We start from the raw sequence: 18,243 nt of genomic DNA, 5'->3' as shown, positions 1-18,243 counted from the left end.
CCCCACGTCATTTATCGTGGAGTAGAAGGATGTGTGCTTATCTCCTGTGAGAACACCAAAATTGCAGCTAGCTGCTGAACAACCATCCACAGGAGGATGTTGGAACCCACCACAAAAAGATACCACACATCCAGGGACAAAGGAGGGGTGCAGTCACAATAAAATCAGATACCAAACCTGCTGAGTGGGCAACTCACAAACTGGAGAACAAGGATAGCAAAGTAGTTCTCCCATTGTTGTGAGGGTTCTAGGGCCCACATCAGACTTCCCAACCTGGGGATCCAGCAAAGGGACTGGAAATCCCCAAGGAATCTGAAGCACAGCAGGATTTGATTATAGAGCTTCCACAGGACTGGGGGAAACAGAGATTCTTGGCAGGCACAAACCTTGTGTGCACCAGGACCCAGGGGAAAGGAGCACTGACCCCACAAGAGAATGAGCCATACCTACTTGCGAGTCTTTGAGGATCTCCTGTGGAGGGAGAAAAAGTTGATGCTATTAAAGTGCTGAACTCAATATGCCAGCAAATTTGGAAAACGCAGCAGTGGCCACAGGGCTGGAAAATGTCAGTTTTCATTCCAGTCCCAAAGAAAGGCAATGCCAAAGAATGTTCAAACTACTGCATAATTGTACTCATTTCACACACTAGCAAAGTAATGTTCAAAATTCTCCAAGCCAGGCTTCAACAGTATGTGAACTATGAACTACAAATGTTGAAGCTGGATTTAGAAAAAGCAGAGGAACCAGAGATCAAATTGCCAACATCCACTGGATCATCAAAAAAGCAAGAGAGTTCCAGAAAAACATCTATTTGTGCTTTATTGACTATGCCAAAACCTTTGACTTTATGGATCACAACAAACTGTGGAAAGTTTTTCAAGAGATGGGAATACCAGACCACCTTACCTGCCTCCTGAGAAATCTGTATGCAGGTCAAGAAGCAACAGTTAGAACTGGACATGGAACAACAGACTGGTTCAAAACTGGGAAAGGAGTATGTCAAGGCTGTATATTGTCACCCTGATTATTTAACTTATATGCAGAGTACATCATGGGAAATGCTGGACTGGATGAAGCACAAGCTGGAATCAAGATTGCTTGGAAAAATATCAATAACCTCAGACATACAGATGACACCAGCCTTATGGCAGAAAGCGAAGAGGAACTAAAGAGGCTCTTGATGAAAGTGAAGGAGGAGAGTGAAAAAGTTGGCTTAAAACTCAACATTCAGAAAACTAAGAACACGGCATCTGGTCCCATGACTTCATGGCAAATAGATGGGAAAACAATGGAAACAGTGACAGACTTTATTTTCTTGGGCTCCAAAATCATTGCGTATGGTTACTGCAGCCATGAAATTAAAAGACGTTTGCTCCTTGGAAGAAAAGCTATGACCAACCTAGACAGTATATTAAAAAAGAGTCATTACTTTGCCAACAGAGGTCCATCTTGTCAAAGTTATGGTTTTTCCAATAGTCAAATATAGATGTCAGAGTTGGACTATAAAGAAAGCTGAGTGCCAAAGAATTGATGCTTTTGAACTGTAGTGTTGGAGAAGACTCTTGAGAGTCCCTTGGACTGCAAGGAGATCAAACAAGTCAATCCTCAAGGAAATCAGTCTTGAATATTCATTGGAAGGACTCATGCTGAAGCTGGAACTCCAATACTTTGGCCACCTGATGTGAAGAACTGACTCACTGGAAAAGACCCTCATGCTGGGAAAGACTGAAAGCACAGGAGAAGGGCATGACAGAGGATGAGATGGTTGGATGGCATCACTGACTGGATGGACATGAGTTTGAGCAAACTCTGGGAGCTGGTGATGGACAGGGAAGCCTGGTGTGCTGCAGTCCATGGGGTCACAAGGAGTCAGACACAACTTAGTGACTGAACTGAACTGAACTATGGAGGGAGCATCAAAAGTGGCCTGGAGGAAAGACAGGGGCTCTGGTAGCAGCAGTCCTGGCAGGCATGTGTTGGCTTAAGTCCTTTTTGGAGGTCAACAGTAGCCCTACCACAGAGCCTGTAGACTCCAGGACTGGGTTGCCTCAGGCCAAACAACTAACATGGAGGGAGCACAGCCCCACGCACTCAGCAGACAACTGAATTAGAGATTTACTGAGCATGGCCCTGCCCACCAGAGAAAGACCCAGTTTTCCCCACAACCAGTCCCCCATGATCAGGAAGCTTGTATAAGCCTCTTATCCTCATCCATCAGAGTGCAGACAGAAGAAGCAAGAACAATAATCCTACAGTCTCCAGAACAAAAACCACAATCACAGAATGTTAACCGAAATGATCACATGGATCACAGCCTTGTGTGACTCAATGAAGCTCTGAGCCATGCTGTGCAGGGCCATCCAAGACGGGTGGGTCATGGTGGAGAGTTCTGGCAAAATGTGGTTCCACTGGGGAAGGGAATGGCAAACCATTTCAGTGTTCGTGCCTCGAGAACCCCATGAACAGTATGAAAAGGCAAAAAGATGACACCAGAAGATGAGTCACCCAGGCTGGTAGGTGTCCAATTTGGTACTGGGGAAGAGTGGAGAAATAGCTTGAGAATGATGTGTCTGTTGGTGAAAGTAAAGCCTAATGCTGTAAAGAACAATATTGCATAGGAACCTGGAATGTTAGTTCTATGAATCAAGTTAAATAGGACTTGGTCAAGCAGAAGATAGCAGGAGTAAACATTGATATTTTAGGAATCAGTGAACTGATGGACTGCAAAATGGACTGGAATGAGCAGATTTAATTCAGATAACCATTATATCTACTGTTGTGGGCAACAATCCCTTATAATAAACGGAGTAGCCCTGATAGTAAAAACAAAAAAGAGTCTGAATGCAGTACTTGGGTGCAATCTCAAAAACAATAGAATGATCTTGGTTCGTTTCCAAGGCAAACCATTCAAATTCATAGTTGTCGAAGTCTTTGCCCCAACAACTAATGGTGAGGAAGCTGATGTTGAACGGTTCTATGAAGACCTACAAGACCTTCTAGAACACACAGACAAACAGACACACACACACATATCCTTTTCATCATAGGGCACTGGAATGCAAAAGTAGGAATTCAAGAGATCCTTGGCGTATCAGGCAACTTTGCCCTTGGAATACAAAATGAAGTAGGGCAAAGGCTAACAGAGTTTTGCCAAGAGAATGCACTGGTCATAGGAAACAGCCTCTTCCAACAACACAAGAGATGACTCTACACATGGACCCAGGTGGTCAATACCAAAATTAGATTGATTTTATTCTTTGCAGCCAAAAATGGAGATACTCTATGCAGTCAGCAAAACAAGACCTGGAGTTGACTGTGGCTCAGATCATGAGCTCCTTATTGCAAAATTTGGACTTAAATTGAAGAAAGTAGGGAAAGCCACTAGACCATTCAGGTATGACCTAAATCAAATCCTTTATGATTATACAGTGGAGGTGACAATAGACTCAAGGGATTAGATCTGGTAAACAGAGTACCTGAAGAACTATGGATGGAAGTTCGTAACACAGTACAGGAGGTGGTGACCAAAACCATTGCAAAGAAAAAGAAATGCAAGAAGGCAAAGTGGTTGTCTGCGGAGGCCTTACAAATAGCTGAGAAAAGAAGAGAAGCAAAAGGCAAGGGAGAAAGGGAAAGATATACCCAACTGAATACAGAGTTCCAGAGAATAGCAAGGAGAGATAAGAAAGCCTTCTTAAGTGAACAATGCAAAGAAATAGAGGAAAACAATAGAATGGGAAAGATTAGAGATATCTTCAAGAAAGTTAGAGATACCAAGGGAACATTTCATGCAAAGATGGGCACAATAAAGGACAGAAATGGTATGGACCTAGCAGAAGCAGAAGATGTTAAGAAGAGGTGGCAAGAATACACAGAAGAACTATATAAATAAGGTCTTAATGACCCAGATAACCATGATGATGTGGTCACTCACCTAGAGCTAGACATCCTGGAGTGCGAAGTCAAGTGGGCCTTAGGAAGCATTACTACAAACAAAGCTAATAGAGGTGATGAAATTCCAGTTGAACTATTTAAAATTTAAAAGATGGTGCTCTTAAAGTGCTGCACTCAATATGTCAGCAAATTTGGAAAATTCGGCAGTGGCCACAGGACTGGAAAAGGTCAGATTTCATTTCAATCCCAAAGAAAGGCAATGCCAAAGAATTTTCAAACTACTGTACAATTGCTCTCGTTTCACATGCTAGCAAGTTAATCCTCAAAATCTTTCAAACTAGGCTTCAACAGTATATGAACCAAAAACTTGCAGATGTACAAGCTGGATTTAGTAAAGGCAGAGGAAACAGATCAAATTGCCAACATCTTTTGGATCACAGAAGAAGAAAGGGAATTCCCCCCAAAAATCTACTTCTGCTTCATTAACTATGCTATAGCCTTTAACTGTGTGGGTCACAACTGTGGAAATTTCTTAAAGAGATGGGAATACCAGACTACCTTACTTGCCTCCTGAGAAAGTGTATGCAGGTCAAGAAACAACAGTTAGAACCAGACGTGGAATGATGGACTGGTTCAAAACTGGGAAAGGAGTACATCAAGGCTGTATATTGTCACCCTGCTTATTTAACTTATATGCTGAGTACATCATGTGAAATGCTGGGCTGGATGAATCAGAAGCTGGAATTGAGGTTGCAGGGAGAAATATCAACAACCTCAGATATGTGGATGATACTGCTCTATTGTCAGAAAGTGAAGAGAAACTAAAGACCCTCTTGATAAGGGTGAAAGAGGAGGGTGAAAAATATGGCTTAAAACTCACCATTCTAAAAACTAAGATGTCATCAGTCCCATCACTTCATGGCAAATAGATGGGGAAAAAGTTAAATAGTGAAATTTTATATTCTTGGGCTCCAAAATCACTGTGGACGGTGACTGAAACCATGAAATCAAAAGACTCTTGCTCCTTTGAAGAAAAGCTATGACAAACCTAGACAGCGTATAAAAAGCAGACCTTTGTAGGACCTTTGCCTACAAATGTCCATAAAAATCAAAGCAATAGTTTTTCCAGTAGTCATGTATGGATATGAGAGTTCCACCATTAAGAAGGCTGAGCACCAAAGAATGCTTTTTTGATGCTTTTGAATTGTGGTGCTGAAAATGACTCTTGATAGTCCCTTGGACTGCATGAAGGTCAAACTAGTCAATCCTAAAAGAAATCAACCTTAAATATTCATTGGAAGGATTGATGCTGAAGCTGAAGCTCCAATACTTTGGCTATCTGATGTGAAGAGCTGACTCATTTGAACAGACCTTGATGCTGGGAAAGATGAGGGCAGGAGGAGAAGGGTGGACATACATGAGATGGTTGGATAGCATCATCAAGTTAGTAGTTGTGAATTTGAGCACACTGTGAGACAGTGAAGGACAGGGAAGCCTGGTGTGCTGCAGTTCATAGAATCGCAAAGAGATGGACATGACAGTGACTGAAGAACAACAACCAAATAGTAACTGTACAACAAAGGAATATTTGTTAATACTTGTTAAATAGCTGATATTTGTTAAGCACTTACTCTGTTGTAGAAAAAATGCTAACTACTCAATGTATATTATTTAATCATCCCCAAAGCCCATTTTAAAAGTTTTTATCTTTCTATAACACAGACTATATATGTGTTTATATATATTTTTTCAGTTAAAATATTGTAGGAATCACTCCATAGCATAAAAAATTTTTATAAATTCCTTTTGATGGCTGTATAGCTTTCCATTGTTTAGACCTGTCATAGTTTATTCAAATAAGTTTAGCTAGGTTAAGCAGCTTAACCTAAATCACTCAGTTGGTGCAGCCAAGATTACCAAAGTTTTTGTTGACTCTTAAATATACATTTGAAACTACTCTGTCTCAAACTTTAATACATGTATTAATCACCTGAGGCTCTGGCTAAAAAAAGTAGATAAAGAGGGTCTGGGGGTGTGGCCTCAGAGTATTCATTTCTTACAAATTATTAATTATGCCAAAGAAAGTCAGCCTAGTATGCTGGCTATCAATCTTGACTGCACATTGGAATCACCTATGCTATGCTAAGTCCCTTCAGTCGTGTCCGACTCTGTGCGACCCCATAGATGGCAGCCTACCAGGCTCCCCCGTCCCTGGGATTCTCCAGGCAAGAACACTGGATTGGGTTGCCATTTCCTTCTCCAATGCATGAAAGTGAAAAGAGAAAGTGAAGTTGCTCAGTCGTGTCTGACTTCTAGCGACCCCATGGACTGCAGCCCACCAGGCTCCTCCATCCATGGGATTTTCCAGGCAAGTGTACTGGAGTAGGGTGCCATTGCCTTCTCTGTGGAATCACCTGGGGAGTATTAAACATTACTGATGCCTGGGTCCCACCTCTAGAGGTGCCAACTTTATTTGTCTGGGATATAGCCTGGCTATCTTTTTTTCCCCAAAGCTCCCCAGGTGATTCCTGGGTGCAGCCTGGGCCACTCACTACTGCCCCAGAAGTTGGATTGTTCTGAGGGATTCTTCTGCTATCATTAACTTGCTCCTTATCAAGCTGGCTTCTGCTCAGGAGTTGATTGGCATCAGAAGAATTCTAACTGAGAGTAGTCTGATGTCATATTATAGCCCTGCTCCAATCATCTTATCTGAAGTTAGTTCTGCTTTTATATTTTTGGCCCACTGTGTGCTAACCATGTATCTTTTGGGCTGGGAGAGGGTATACAAAGATGATAAAGCCACAGCTCTTTCTCTCAAAAGTGTTTGTGAACCAGCTGTTTTTCTCCTTGAGGTAAGCCCTAGAAAGAGTAAGAAGAATAGAGAGTATTGAGTTTATGAGCCCAAAGCACCACACCCCTTTCTAATATTTTTCTAGGAGACAGAGACAGGAGTCCGATAGTGTTCAAAATACCATCCTTCTAAACTTCTGAAGCTGGTTGAAGAGTATGGTTTTAGGTCTATGGCTTGTGCTCAAGCCTTGATTTTGACAGTCTTGTCCATCTGTTCACAGTGTTCTGTATACTTCAGGCCTCCCCCTCATCCCCACAGGGGTAACTTCTTACCAGGTGCTAGGTAGCAGAGCAGAAAGCACACACCCCACAAGCCCCTGACACCGACAGGGGAGGGAGTTAGGGCCCAGCCAAGACTCCTGAGAGTCCCTTGGACTGCAAGGAGATCCAACCAGTCCATTCTAAAGGAGATCAGCCCTGGGATTTCTTTGGAAGGAATGATACTAAAGCTGAAACTCCAGTACTTTGGCCAGCTCATGCGAAGAGTTGACTCATTGGAAAAGACTCTGATGCTGGGAGGGATTCCGACAGAGGATGAGATGGCTGGATGGCATTACTGACTCAATGGACATGAGTCTGGGTGAACTCCGGGAGTTGGTGATGGACAGGGAGGCCTGGCGTGCTGCTATTCATGGGGTCGTAAAGAGTTGGACACGACTGAGCAACTGAACTGAACTGAAGCCTGCCCAGTTCCTTCTTTCAAATTTATCAGTGAGATGATACACTCCTCCTTCTATGGGGAGAGAAGCATCCTTATCTTGTACCACATGGGTAGCTGCCGTCTCTGGCCGTGCTCAGGGCCGGCCCCAGTGCCATGGATAGTTGTGCACATGATTGGAGCTTACTGGCTCGTGGAGTCTGTCAGGTTTATTTGTTAACTTCCCAGAACCTCAGCTGCTCTGACTTTTGTGGTCTTCAGGAAAGGTACGTCACTATGCATGCTTCATCCTTGAGTATTGATAGGTGTTTTTGGAAGAGTTTTGTTTTTGCTTTGTTTTGTTTTACAAATCATTTAATTCCTTTGGGGTTTATAGTTAAGGCCTCATTCACTTGGCGACCTTTGATTTCAAATTCAAGATATTTCAGGCAGGGGCCAATCTGATTTTTCTTCTGCTCAGATAGTCAAAAATATTTATTAAGAGCACTGGACTAGGCCCTCTGGGCTCAGTGAAACACCAGTGACACAAGGTCCTTGCCTCATGGTATTTCAGTCTAGAAGAGAGCTGAGTGGGAAATGGAAAAAGAAACAAGTATGCAACAAAAAGGAGTTTTAAGTTATTGAAAGCTGTAACGAAGAGTAAATGAGGGAAAGTTTCTTTTTTTTTTTGGCAGCATGGGTTGTGGGACCTCAGTTCCTTAACTAGGGATTGAACCTGGGCCCTTGGCAATAAGAATACAGTGTCCTAACCACTGGACAGCCAGAGAATTTCAAAGGGAAAGTTTCTTTTCTTTTTTTTAACCTTTTATTTCGTATTGAGGTATGGCTGATTAACAATGTTGTGATAGTTTCCGGTGAACAGTGAAGGGACTCAACCATACATATGCATGTATCCATTATCCCCCAAACCCTCCTCCCATCCAGGCTGCCATTAACACTGAGCAAGAGTTCCATGTGCTATACAATAGGTCCTTGTTGGTTATCCATTTTAAATATAGTAGTGTGTACATGACCATCCCAAACTCCCTGTTTGAAGAGAAACTTTCTTATAAACATTTGCCATATGACTCAGTCCTTGGGATGAAATCACATACACACAAAAAGACTTGTACATGAATCTCATAGTAGCTTTGTTTGCAATAGCCAACAACTGGAAACAACCCAAAGATGCCCACCAGGTGGTGAAAAGAGGTATTTTCTGTATAGTGGAGTACTACTCAGCAATAAAAGTGAACTAACTACTGATACACCAACATGGATGCCTCTCGAAAACATTATGCTGACAAAAAGAATTTAGCCTGAAAAGAGTATATTCTGAATGATTCTCTATATATGAAAGCCTGGAAAAATCAAATATAACCCAAAGAGATGGAAATCAGATCAATGATTGGCTGGGTCCAGGGGTGGGAATGCTTGGGAAGGGGTAAAGGGAATCTGTAGGATGATGAAAAAGTTTTTGATTTTGGTGATGGTGGCTACATTTATCAAAACTCATCAACCTGTGCATTTAAAATGGGTGCACTTTGTTATATAAATTATACCTCCAATATTTTGGCCACCTGATGCAAAGAGCTGACTCATTTGAAAAGACCCTGATGTTGGGAAAGATTGAAGGCAGGAGGAAAAGGGGACGACAGAGGATGAGATGGTTAGATGGCATCACCGACTCAATGGACATGAGTTTGGGTAAACTCTGGGAGTTCGTGATGGACAGGGAGGCCTGGCATGCTGCGGTTCATGGGGTTGCAAAGAGTCGGACATGACTGAGTGAATGAGCTGAACTGAACTGAACTGAAATTTGATCAAAATGCAATTAGAGTACAGAGAAAGGAAATGAAAAAAAGAAGAATGGGCAGGAAAGGGAATAATACCTATTTAGAGAGGGTGGTGGTGAGGGGATTCTCTGAGGGAGAACATTTAAGCTGAATGTTCTGCTTAAATGTATCTGCCTGCCAATGCAGGAGACACAGGAGATGCGGGTTTGATCCCTGGTTCAGGAAGATCCCTTAGAGGAGGAAATTACAACCTGCTCCAGTATTCTTGCCTGGAGAATCCAATGAACAGAGGAGCCTGGTGGGCTATAGTCCACGGGGTCACAAAGAGTTAGACATGACTAAGCTTCTGAGCACACCATGCTATGCATGGAAAGGGCTAAAGGAATAAAGGATGAAGATAGTTGGGCTGGAGTGGGGAAAGGGGTTCTCCAGGCAGGAAGAATAGCAGATACAAAGGCCTTGAGGTAGGGAAGAGAAAGTAAAACTGCTTTGGCTATGATAGTTAATTGGATGAAGAAGATTGACTGGGAGATGTCTGGCCTGCTTAAAGTAACAAAATATCTGAGAAATTTGAGTAGCACCCCCATAACCTGCAGACATTAATGATTAATAACAAAGCATCTTCATCTATTCACTGGTACAGGTCCCATAAAGACCTCTTGATACTTTATAAGCCACTCTTAAGTCAATGTAAGAGCGTACTTGAGAGTAGTGAAAATAATTTTCATTAAAATCACTTTCATTAATGTAGATTGGTGTTCTCTTTCAGTGACTATGACCAGTAGTAGGGATTCTGAGAGGAGAGCATAATAGAGAAAGTTCTACAGAAGACTCTATTTGCCAAAATAAGGTAGACATTTCTTCTTTTGTGCATTTCAGTCTCTTCAGCTGCCTGAAATTTAAGGTTCCTTCAGAAATGGATTCTTAGCCCTTATGGTTGTTGTTTAGTTGCTAAATCATATGTGACTCTTTTGTGACCCCATGGACTGTAGCCCACCAGGCTCCTCTGTTCATGGGATTTCCCAGGCAAGAATGCTGGAGTGGGTTGCCATTTCCTTCTCCAGGGGATTTTCCTAACCCAGGGATTGAACCCTAGTCGCCTGCATAAAGGCAGATTCTTTATCATTAAGCCACCAGGGAAGTCTCAGCCCTTAAGGTAAGAAAGTTATAATTCAGGACATTAGATCTAGGGAGAGGACAGTGTAAGTGGCCTTGACAATGAAGGCTTGGTCTCCATCATTATTATTTTAAAGCTCTGGTTTCAGGAAACAATGAAAGCTAGATTAAGAAAAAGGGGGGGATAGGGTGACTTTAGAAGTGTCTTTGAATGTTATGGAAAGAACCAAAAGACATGCATGTGTTTAGTTCAGGAAAAGATGAAAATAGGCAGGACTGGGAGAGCTGGAAAAGCATTCTGTTTTGCTTTGTGTATCTGTTTATTCTTGGGTTTTTTGCAGACCAGCTTTCTCTGTTTCTTTGCCTTCATGGGGAATATTACACTTTCGGAAGTGAGTCCTCATTTCAAAGTGGCATGGTTATGAAGTATACAGACTTGGCTGTTGGGGCCTAATCTATCCAAGGATAGGGGGATTTCTTGGAGAAGAGCAGATGGTTGGAAACTAGGCAGATACCAAACTTGTTTATTACAAAGATGTTAGTATCTTAAAGAATCCCAAAGCTGCTCTGTCGGCTTCCCAGGTAGTACAGTGCTAAAGAATCTGCCTACCAATGCAGGAGACCTAAGAGATGTGGGTTTGATCCCTGGGTTGGGAAGATTCTCTGGAGGAGGAAATGGCAACCCACTGCAGTATTCTTGCCTGGAAAGTCCCATGGTCAGAGGAACCTGGTGGCCTACAGTTCATGGGGTTGCGGAGTTGGACACGACTTAGTGACTGAGCACGCAAAGTTGCTATTGGCACTGTAATTATTTCGTTATCAACACATTTGTGTGTGTGTGTGTGTGTTACTCTGTGACAGGCACTGTAGGTGATATGAAGATGCAAACTCTTATTTTAGTAGCTCTCGTAATCTAGCTGGGATTACTAAGTATACCAAGAATTTTAAGACAAGGAATTGTTGTAAATGCCATTAAGAGTGATATAATATCTCTTCACAAATAATTAAAATTTGAGATATTTCCCTTTTTATTATTTCTAGTTTTGACTATTTGAATAAATTTTTTATTTAGTTAATACTATGGAAGTTCAGTTCAGTTCAGTCGCTCAGTCGTGTCCAACTCTTTGCGACCCCATGAATCGCAGCAGGCCAGGCCTCCCTGTCCATCACCAACTCCCAGAGTTCACTCAGACTCATGTCCATCGAGTCAGTGATGCCATCCAGCCATCTCATCCTCTGTCGTCCCCTTCTCCTCCTGCCCCTAGTCCCTCCCAGCATCAGAGTCTTTTCCAATGAGTCAACTCTTTGCATGAGGTGGCCAAAGTACTGGAGTTTCAGCTTTAGCATCATTCCTTCCAAAGAACACCCAGGATCGATCTCCTTTAGAATGGACTGGTTGGATCTCCTTGCAGTCCAAGGGACTCTCAAGAGTCTTCTCCAACACCACAGTTCAAAAGCATCAATTCTTCGGTGCTCAGCTTTCTTTATAGTCCAACTCTCACATCCATACATGACCACTGGAAAAACCATAGCCTTGACTAGACGGACCTTTGTTGGCAAAGTAATGTTTCTGCTTTTGAATATGCTATCTAGGTTGGTCATAACTTTGCTTCCAAGGAGTAAGCATATTTTAATTTCATGGCTGCAATCACCATCTGCAGTGATTTTGGAGCCCCCAAAAATAAAGTGTGACACTGTTTCCACTGTTTCCCCATCTATTTCCCATGAAGTGATGGGAGTGTGAAAGTATTAACTTTTAATTTATTTTAATCCTTATACTATGGTTGTGCAGGATGTTAACGTTAGGAGTAGCTGAGTAGTGGTATATGGGAACTCTCTCTGTATTATTCCTGAAACTTTTCTGTAAATTGAAAAATTGTTCAAAATAAAAGTTTTTTTTAAAGCAGAAAAAGTGAAATATTATAAAAGATCAGAAGGTTTACAGCTAATTGTAATCAATGAAGACTTTAAGGAGGAGGTATCATTTGGCCATGAAAGTTGGGTTGGATTTCAATAGGCAGAAATAGGGTGGGAAGGAATTTCATGTTGGATGAGCCAAGTCTTAGAGCAGAATAAAAGTAAGGTGTTTATCTGGAGAACTGTGAAATTTACTTTGCTGCATGTTGTATAAGCATATGAGAAGTAATGAGGAAAAGTGGAAAAATGCCAAATAATGGGGTTCTTTGGATATTAAGTTGTTTGGACTTTATTCTGTAGGCAAAGAAGCCATCAAAACCTTTTAAACAGAGGAGAGATTATAAATAGGACGATGGGGAGTTCCCTGGTGGTCCAGTGGTTAAGACTCCAAAGCAGGGGTCACAGGTTTGACCCCTGATTGGGAAAATAAGATCCCACATGATGTGCAGCATGTCCAAAAGATGTAAAATAACAGCACAATGGTTTAGTAAGATTGACTGACCAGTAGGCCGGAAAGTAGAGAAACTAGAAGTGGAGCACACATTTAGGAGGTAACTGAAAGAAATGACTGATTAGATAATGCCTCTTTGTCCAGATGATAGCCCCTAGGCACTGTGGTGTTTGACCACTTGTCATATGTTGAAATGATAGTATTTGGATATATTGGATTAAATAAAATATAATATTAAAATGAATTTTACCTGTTTCTTTTTACTTTTTAAAACATGGCTACTAGAAATTTTACTTTTTTTGAGGGGTGGAGGCCATGCTGCTTGTGGGATGTTAATTCCCCAACCAGGGATTGAACCTCACTCTCCACAGTGAAAGCATGTAGTCCTAACCACTGAACCACCAGGGAATTCCTTAGAAATTTTAAATCACACACATGATTTGCACTATATTTCTATTGAACACTGCTGGATTCAAAGAAAGAGGGAAATAAATCAAGTTGCTCAGGGCAATGGAAATGGCACTATCAATAAGAGAGCTAAGGAAAGTGGGACTGTGAGAAAAGAGGATAAGCTTGTTTTCAGAAAAAAAATGCTTTTACATAGATTTATTTGGGAGTGAAATAAGAAGTTGTACTTAACTTTACCTTAAATTTCTCAAACTTATTTGACCATAGATTGCTTTTCTAACAATTATTAAGTGCTAAAATATTAGTGCTTATCTAGTGTGTGGGTGTGCTCAGTCGCTAGATTGCGTCCGACTCTGTGACCCCCATGGACTGTAAGCCGCCAGGCTCCTCTGTCCATGGGCAAGAATACTGGGATGGGTTGCCATTTTCTGACCTAGGGATCGAACCTGCATCTATTGTGTCTCCTGTGTTGGTAGGTGGATTCCTTATCACTGCTGGGAAGCCAATCCACATCAGAGACATTCAGTCAAAGATAAGATAGGCCTTGAGCTTGCAAACTAGGAGAAAATTTCAGTCCTTTCAATACCTGGGAAGGAATAGACTCTTCCATATCTAGGATCTCTATCCCTCCTCAATAGTAGATTGTGGGCCAGGGGTCAGGCCTTGGAAGACTGTCTAGGAGCTTAAGAACTTCATGTTCTATATATCTTTGTCCTTTGGGAAAGACTGTAGGCAAGGTTTTTCTCAAACTCCCTACACTATTATACTCTGAAAAAAGTTCTTGTGCTTGAAAGAGGCCTGATCTACACTTTTTATTTCCTTGGCACTAATGGAGTCTGATGAAAGGAGAAAAAACTTGTGGCTTCACATGCTTGTGATCATATTTTCCTTTTTACTTTCCAGTGATCCTTTACTTTAGCTGCAAGAAAACTCATTGGAAACTCAGAGAGTCTGTCCCCTGGTTTTTGAAAAGTATTTAAGAGGATATGACTCATTAGGAACCAGAAGACACACTGCGGGCTCCAAGATTGTTTCCAGTGATTCTTTCTCTCCTCGTATTCTTATCCTTGTGTATTACCAACTCATGTTGGGCTGGTCTGTGTAATATGTGGAATATTGTAGAAATGACAGAATATGACTTCACAGGCTAGATCCTAAGACATTGCAACTTCTTCCTTGTTTTCTCTTGGATCACTAGCTCTAGAAGCTAGCTGCCATGTTGTGAGGATACTCAGACAGTCCTTTGGAGAGCTCCCATGTTATGGGAGCTGAGGCCTCCTGCCAACAGCCAGTTTTGTGGGTAAGTCATGTTGGAAGTGGATACTGAAGCCTATTATGCCCTCAAATGAAAGACCCTAAGCCAGAACCACGCAGCTAAGTCACTCCGAATTCTTGACCTACAGAAAGTGTGATAATATGTATTACTATTTTAAGCTACTAAATTTGGGGTTATTTTACCTAATAATCAAATTCCCACACGTGTGTGTGTGTGTGTATAGATAATATATATCGTCTCTTGATTTTTCTTGATTTCTCTGTACTATAACTGGGTGAATTACTCATGTATTGGGCTTTCTTCACAGCTCAGTTGGAAGAATCTGCCTGCAATGTAGAAGACCCAGGTTCAATCCCTGGGTCAGGAAGATACCCTGGAGAAGGAAACGGCAACCCACTCCAGTATTCTTGCCTGGAGAATCCCATGGATGGAGGAGCCTGGTGGGCTACAGTCCATGGGGTTCCAAGAGTCGGACATGGTTTAGCGACTAAACCACCAATGTGGTAGAAGTGTGTTTTAAATGACGTTTTGTTGCTGAAATGGCTCTAAATTTGCAAGTCATTACTTTAGAATTTGATTAGTTCTTCTGAAGCACTATGCTTACCATGACCCCTGTTCTTCTTATTCTGGTGTGTACATCACAATATTCACTTCTCCCCAAGGATAAATAATTGAGAGAAATGATAAAGAACTTAATAACTGAGAGAAGTGATAAAGAACTTAATAATGCTCTCCCTATAAAATAAACTAATAATCACAGAGAAAGAAAACCTCTTACTTGCTACCTTCATTTTTTTTTTTTTGCAAACTGCCCCCCTCCCCGAAGCTTAATCATGGATTTACTTTGCTCCAAGTCAAATCTACATTTTTTTTTAAAAATAAGTTTTACTTAGATATAATACACATACAAAAAAAGTGAACATCTTGATGAAATATTACAAAGTGGACACACTCATGTAACCACCATCCAGACCAAAGAAACCAAACATTAGCAGCCTTTTAGAAGCCTATCTGGTATTTCTACCTACTACTCTTTTCTCACCCCTCAAAGTAACACGTATTCTTCCTTCTAAATCATTTATTTATTTATTTTATTTTTATTATTTTTTAACACCAAAAACATTTTATATTGGGGTATAGCCAATTAACAATGTTGTGATAGTTTCAGGTGAACAGTGAAGGGACTCAGCCATACATATACATGTGTCCATTTTCCCCCAAACCCCCTCCCATCCAGGGTGGCACACAACATTGAGCAGAGTTCCATGTGCTATACAAAAGGTTTTTGTTAGTTATCCATTTTAAATATAGCAATATGTACATGACCTTCCCAAAGTCCTTAACTATCCCTTCTTCCACCAGGAACCTTGAGTTCATTTTCTAAGTCTGTGAGTCTCTTTCTGTTTTTTAAGTAAGTTCTTTTGTATCATTTTAGATTCCACATACAAGGGGTGTCATATGATATTTCTTTCTCTGACTTACTTCACTCAGTATGACACTCTCTAGGTCCATCCATGTTGCTGTAAATGGCCTTATTTCATTCTTTTTAATGACTTAGTATTATTCCATTGTATATATATACCACATCTTGTTTATCCATTTCTCTGTCAATGGACATTTAGGTTGCTTCCATGTCTTGGCCATTGTAAACAGTGATGCAATGAACATTGGGGGTACATGTATCTTTTCAGGCCATGTTTTTCTCTGGATATATGCCCAGGAGTGGGGTTCCAGGGTCATATGGTAGCCGTTTTTTCAGGAACGTCCATACCGTTCTCCATAGTGGCAGTACCAATTTACATTTCCACCAACAGTGCAGGAGGGTTCCCTTCTTTCCACATCCTCTCCAGCATTTGTTGTTTGGGGATTTTTGATCATTTTTAACTTTTACTTTTCTTGGTTGTGCCACACAGCTTGCAGGATCTTGATTCCCTCACTAGGGACAACCGTGAGTTCCCTGCAGTGGAAGCATGGAGTCCTAACCACTGGACCACCAGGGAAGTCCCTAACATTTTTTATCAATGTTGAACTTCACATAAGTGGAGACATATACTATGTATTCTTTCATGTATGATTTCTTTTCCCCAATTTATTTATATTTTTTTTACTTAGGATTATAAACACCTTGCCTAATTGTCATTTGTGTCTGCTTCATCTTTTATTTTGGGTAAACTTTAATGACAGCCACAGACTGCAAGTCCACACTAGTGAGTGAAGCTGTGTGTATGTATTTAAGACCAGAAAAAGCCTCCCAGTAATTTATTGGAATGTCACTGAACCTGTGCCTTTTGGTTTTCATAAGGCAGTGAGTAGTTGAATTTCTCAGGAATCCAGACTGTCAGTTTTTCAAGCTGTATGCCTCTGGATAACTTGCCACATCATCCAAATGTTCCTAGGAGGATTAAGTAACACATAAAGACATGTAAAGCTCAACATTCAGAAAACTAAGGTCATGGCATCTGGTCCCATCACTTCATGGGAAATAGATGGGGAACAGTGGAAACAGTGTCAGACTTTATTTTTTTGGGCTCCAAAATCACTGCAGGTGGTGATTGCAGCCATGAAATTAAAAGATGCTTACTCCTTGGAAGGAAAGATATGACCAACCTAGATAGCATATTCAAAAGCAGAAACATTACTTTGCCAACAAAGGTCCGTCTAGTCAAGGCTATGGTTTTTCCAGTGGTCATGTATGGATGTGAGAGTTGGACTGTGAAGAAAGCTGAGTGCTGAAGAATTGATGCTTTTGAACTGTGGTGTTGGAGAAGACTCTTGAGAGTCCCTTGGACTGCAAGGAGATCCAACCAGTCCATTCTAAAGGTGATCAGTCCTGGGTGTTCATTGGAAGGACTGATGCTAAAGCTGAAACTCCAGTATTTTGGCCACCTCATGTGAAGAGTTAACTCATTGGAGAAGACCCTGATGCTGGGAGGGATTGGGGGCAGGAGGAAAAGGGGATGACAGAGGATGAGATGGCTGGATGGCATCACCGACTTGATGGACATGAGTCTGAGTGAACTCTGGGAGTTGGTGGACAGGGAGGCCTGGCGTGCTGTGATTCATGGGATCGCAAAGAGTTGGACATGACTGAGCGACTGAACTGAAAGATATATAAAAAAGAAAGGGTACACATATTTCAACTGTTGTTTTAATGTTGGGTTTGTCTTGGTGTCTCAGGTGATGATTCTTGATTCTTCAGAATGATTTATTGTAGCTCAGAGACTTGATGGAAAGTCCCTCAAGTCAAGGAAAACAATATTATTTTTTGTTGGGGGAGGCAGAATATGCATTGTTGGGCACCGAGATTTAGAAGAGTAGCTATAGGTTTTCTTGGTTCTTGTAGGATCCCTATGGTGTGGCTTCCTGCAGGAGACAGAATTTCCAGAGGTAGGAAATTGCATTTCCAGAGTTATTCCTACAGTGAGGGGACCTAGTTTTAGGTGAACACGGTAATTCTATTCAACAAACAAGAGAAAAGCTCATCCTTCTTGTTCAACCTACCACTAGCTGTCTTAACTAACAGGAAAGATGAACACAAGGGGCATTACAGTCTCTGAGGGAAAGCACTTATGATATAATTAGTGAGCCAGATCCCAGTAAACTTGATGGAGTGCCTAGGGGGAATAGCGTTGTGGATCATTCCAGGCGTGGGCAACCTATGGGACAAGAGCTGCTTGGATGGACCTTCAGTATCTCAGGTGAGTATCTCAGGGCTGGAGGTGACCACGTTCTCGCCCCCCAAAAGGTGTTGATTCAAAAAACAAAAAAACCAACTAAGCAAAATCCCCAACAACCCAGGCCCCGAGGCGACCACCAAACCCTTCTACGTCCCCCAGGGCACACCACACAGGAGGGTCCAGATTCCATGCAAAAGCCAACCCTACTTCCTGGCTCTCAC

At 41.6% G+C, this 18,243-nt stretch overlaps 1 long non-coding RNA gene across 1 annotated transcript; it reads left to right on the top strand.

Moving 5' to 3' along the window:
- The first annotated feature begins 146 nt into the window (after positions 1-146).
- Positions 147-16,484, top strand: LOC133259322 (uncharacterized). The gene is made up of 2 exons (XR_009740368.1): positions 147-14,369; positions 14,653-16,484. It is a non-coding gene; the product is annotated as an uncharacterized LOC133259322 (long non-coding RNA).
- The last annotated feature ends 1,759 nt before the right edge of the window (positions 16,485-18,243 follow it).

This window comes from Bos javanicus, chromosome 13 (genome assembly GCF_032452875.1).
Source record: "Bos javanicus breed banteng chromosome 13, ARS-OSU_banteng_1.0, whole genome shotgun sequence".
Classification (NCBI taxonomy): domain Eukaryota; kingdom Metazoa; phylum Chordata; class Mammalia; order Artiodactyla; family Bovidae; genus Bos; species Bos javanicus.
The sequence above is the reverse complement of the archived record's forward strand: the minus strand, read 5'-3'. Positions and strand labels throughout refer to the sequence as shown.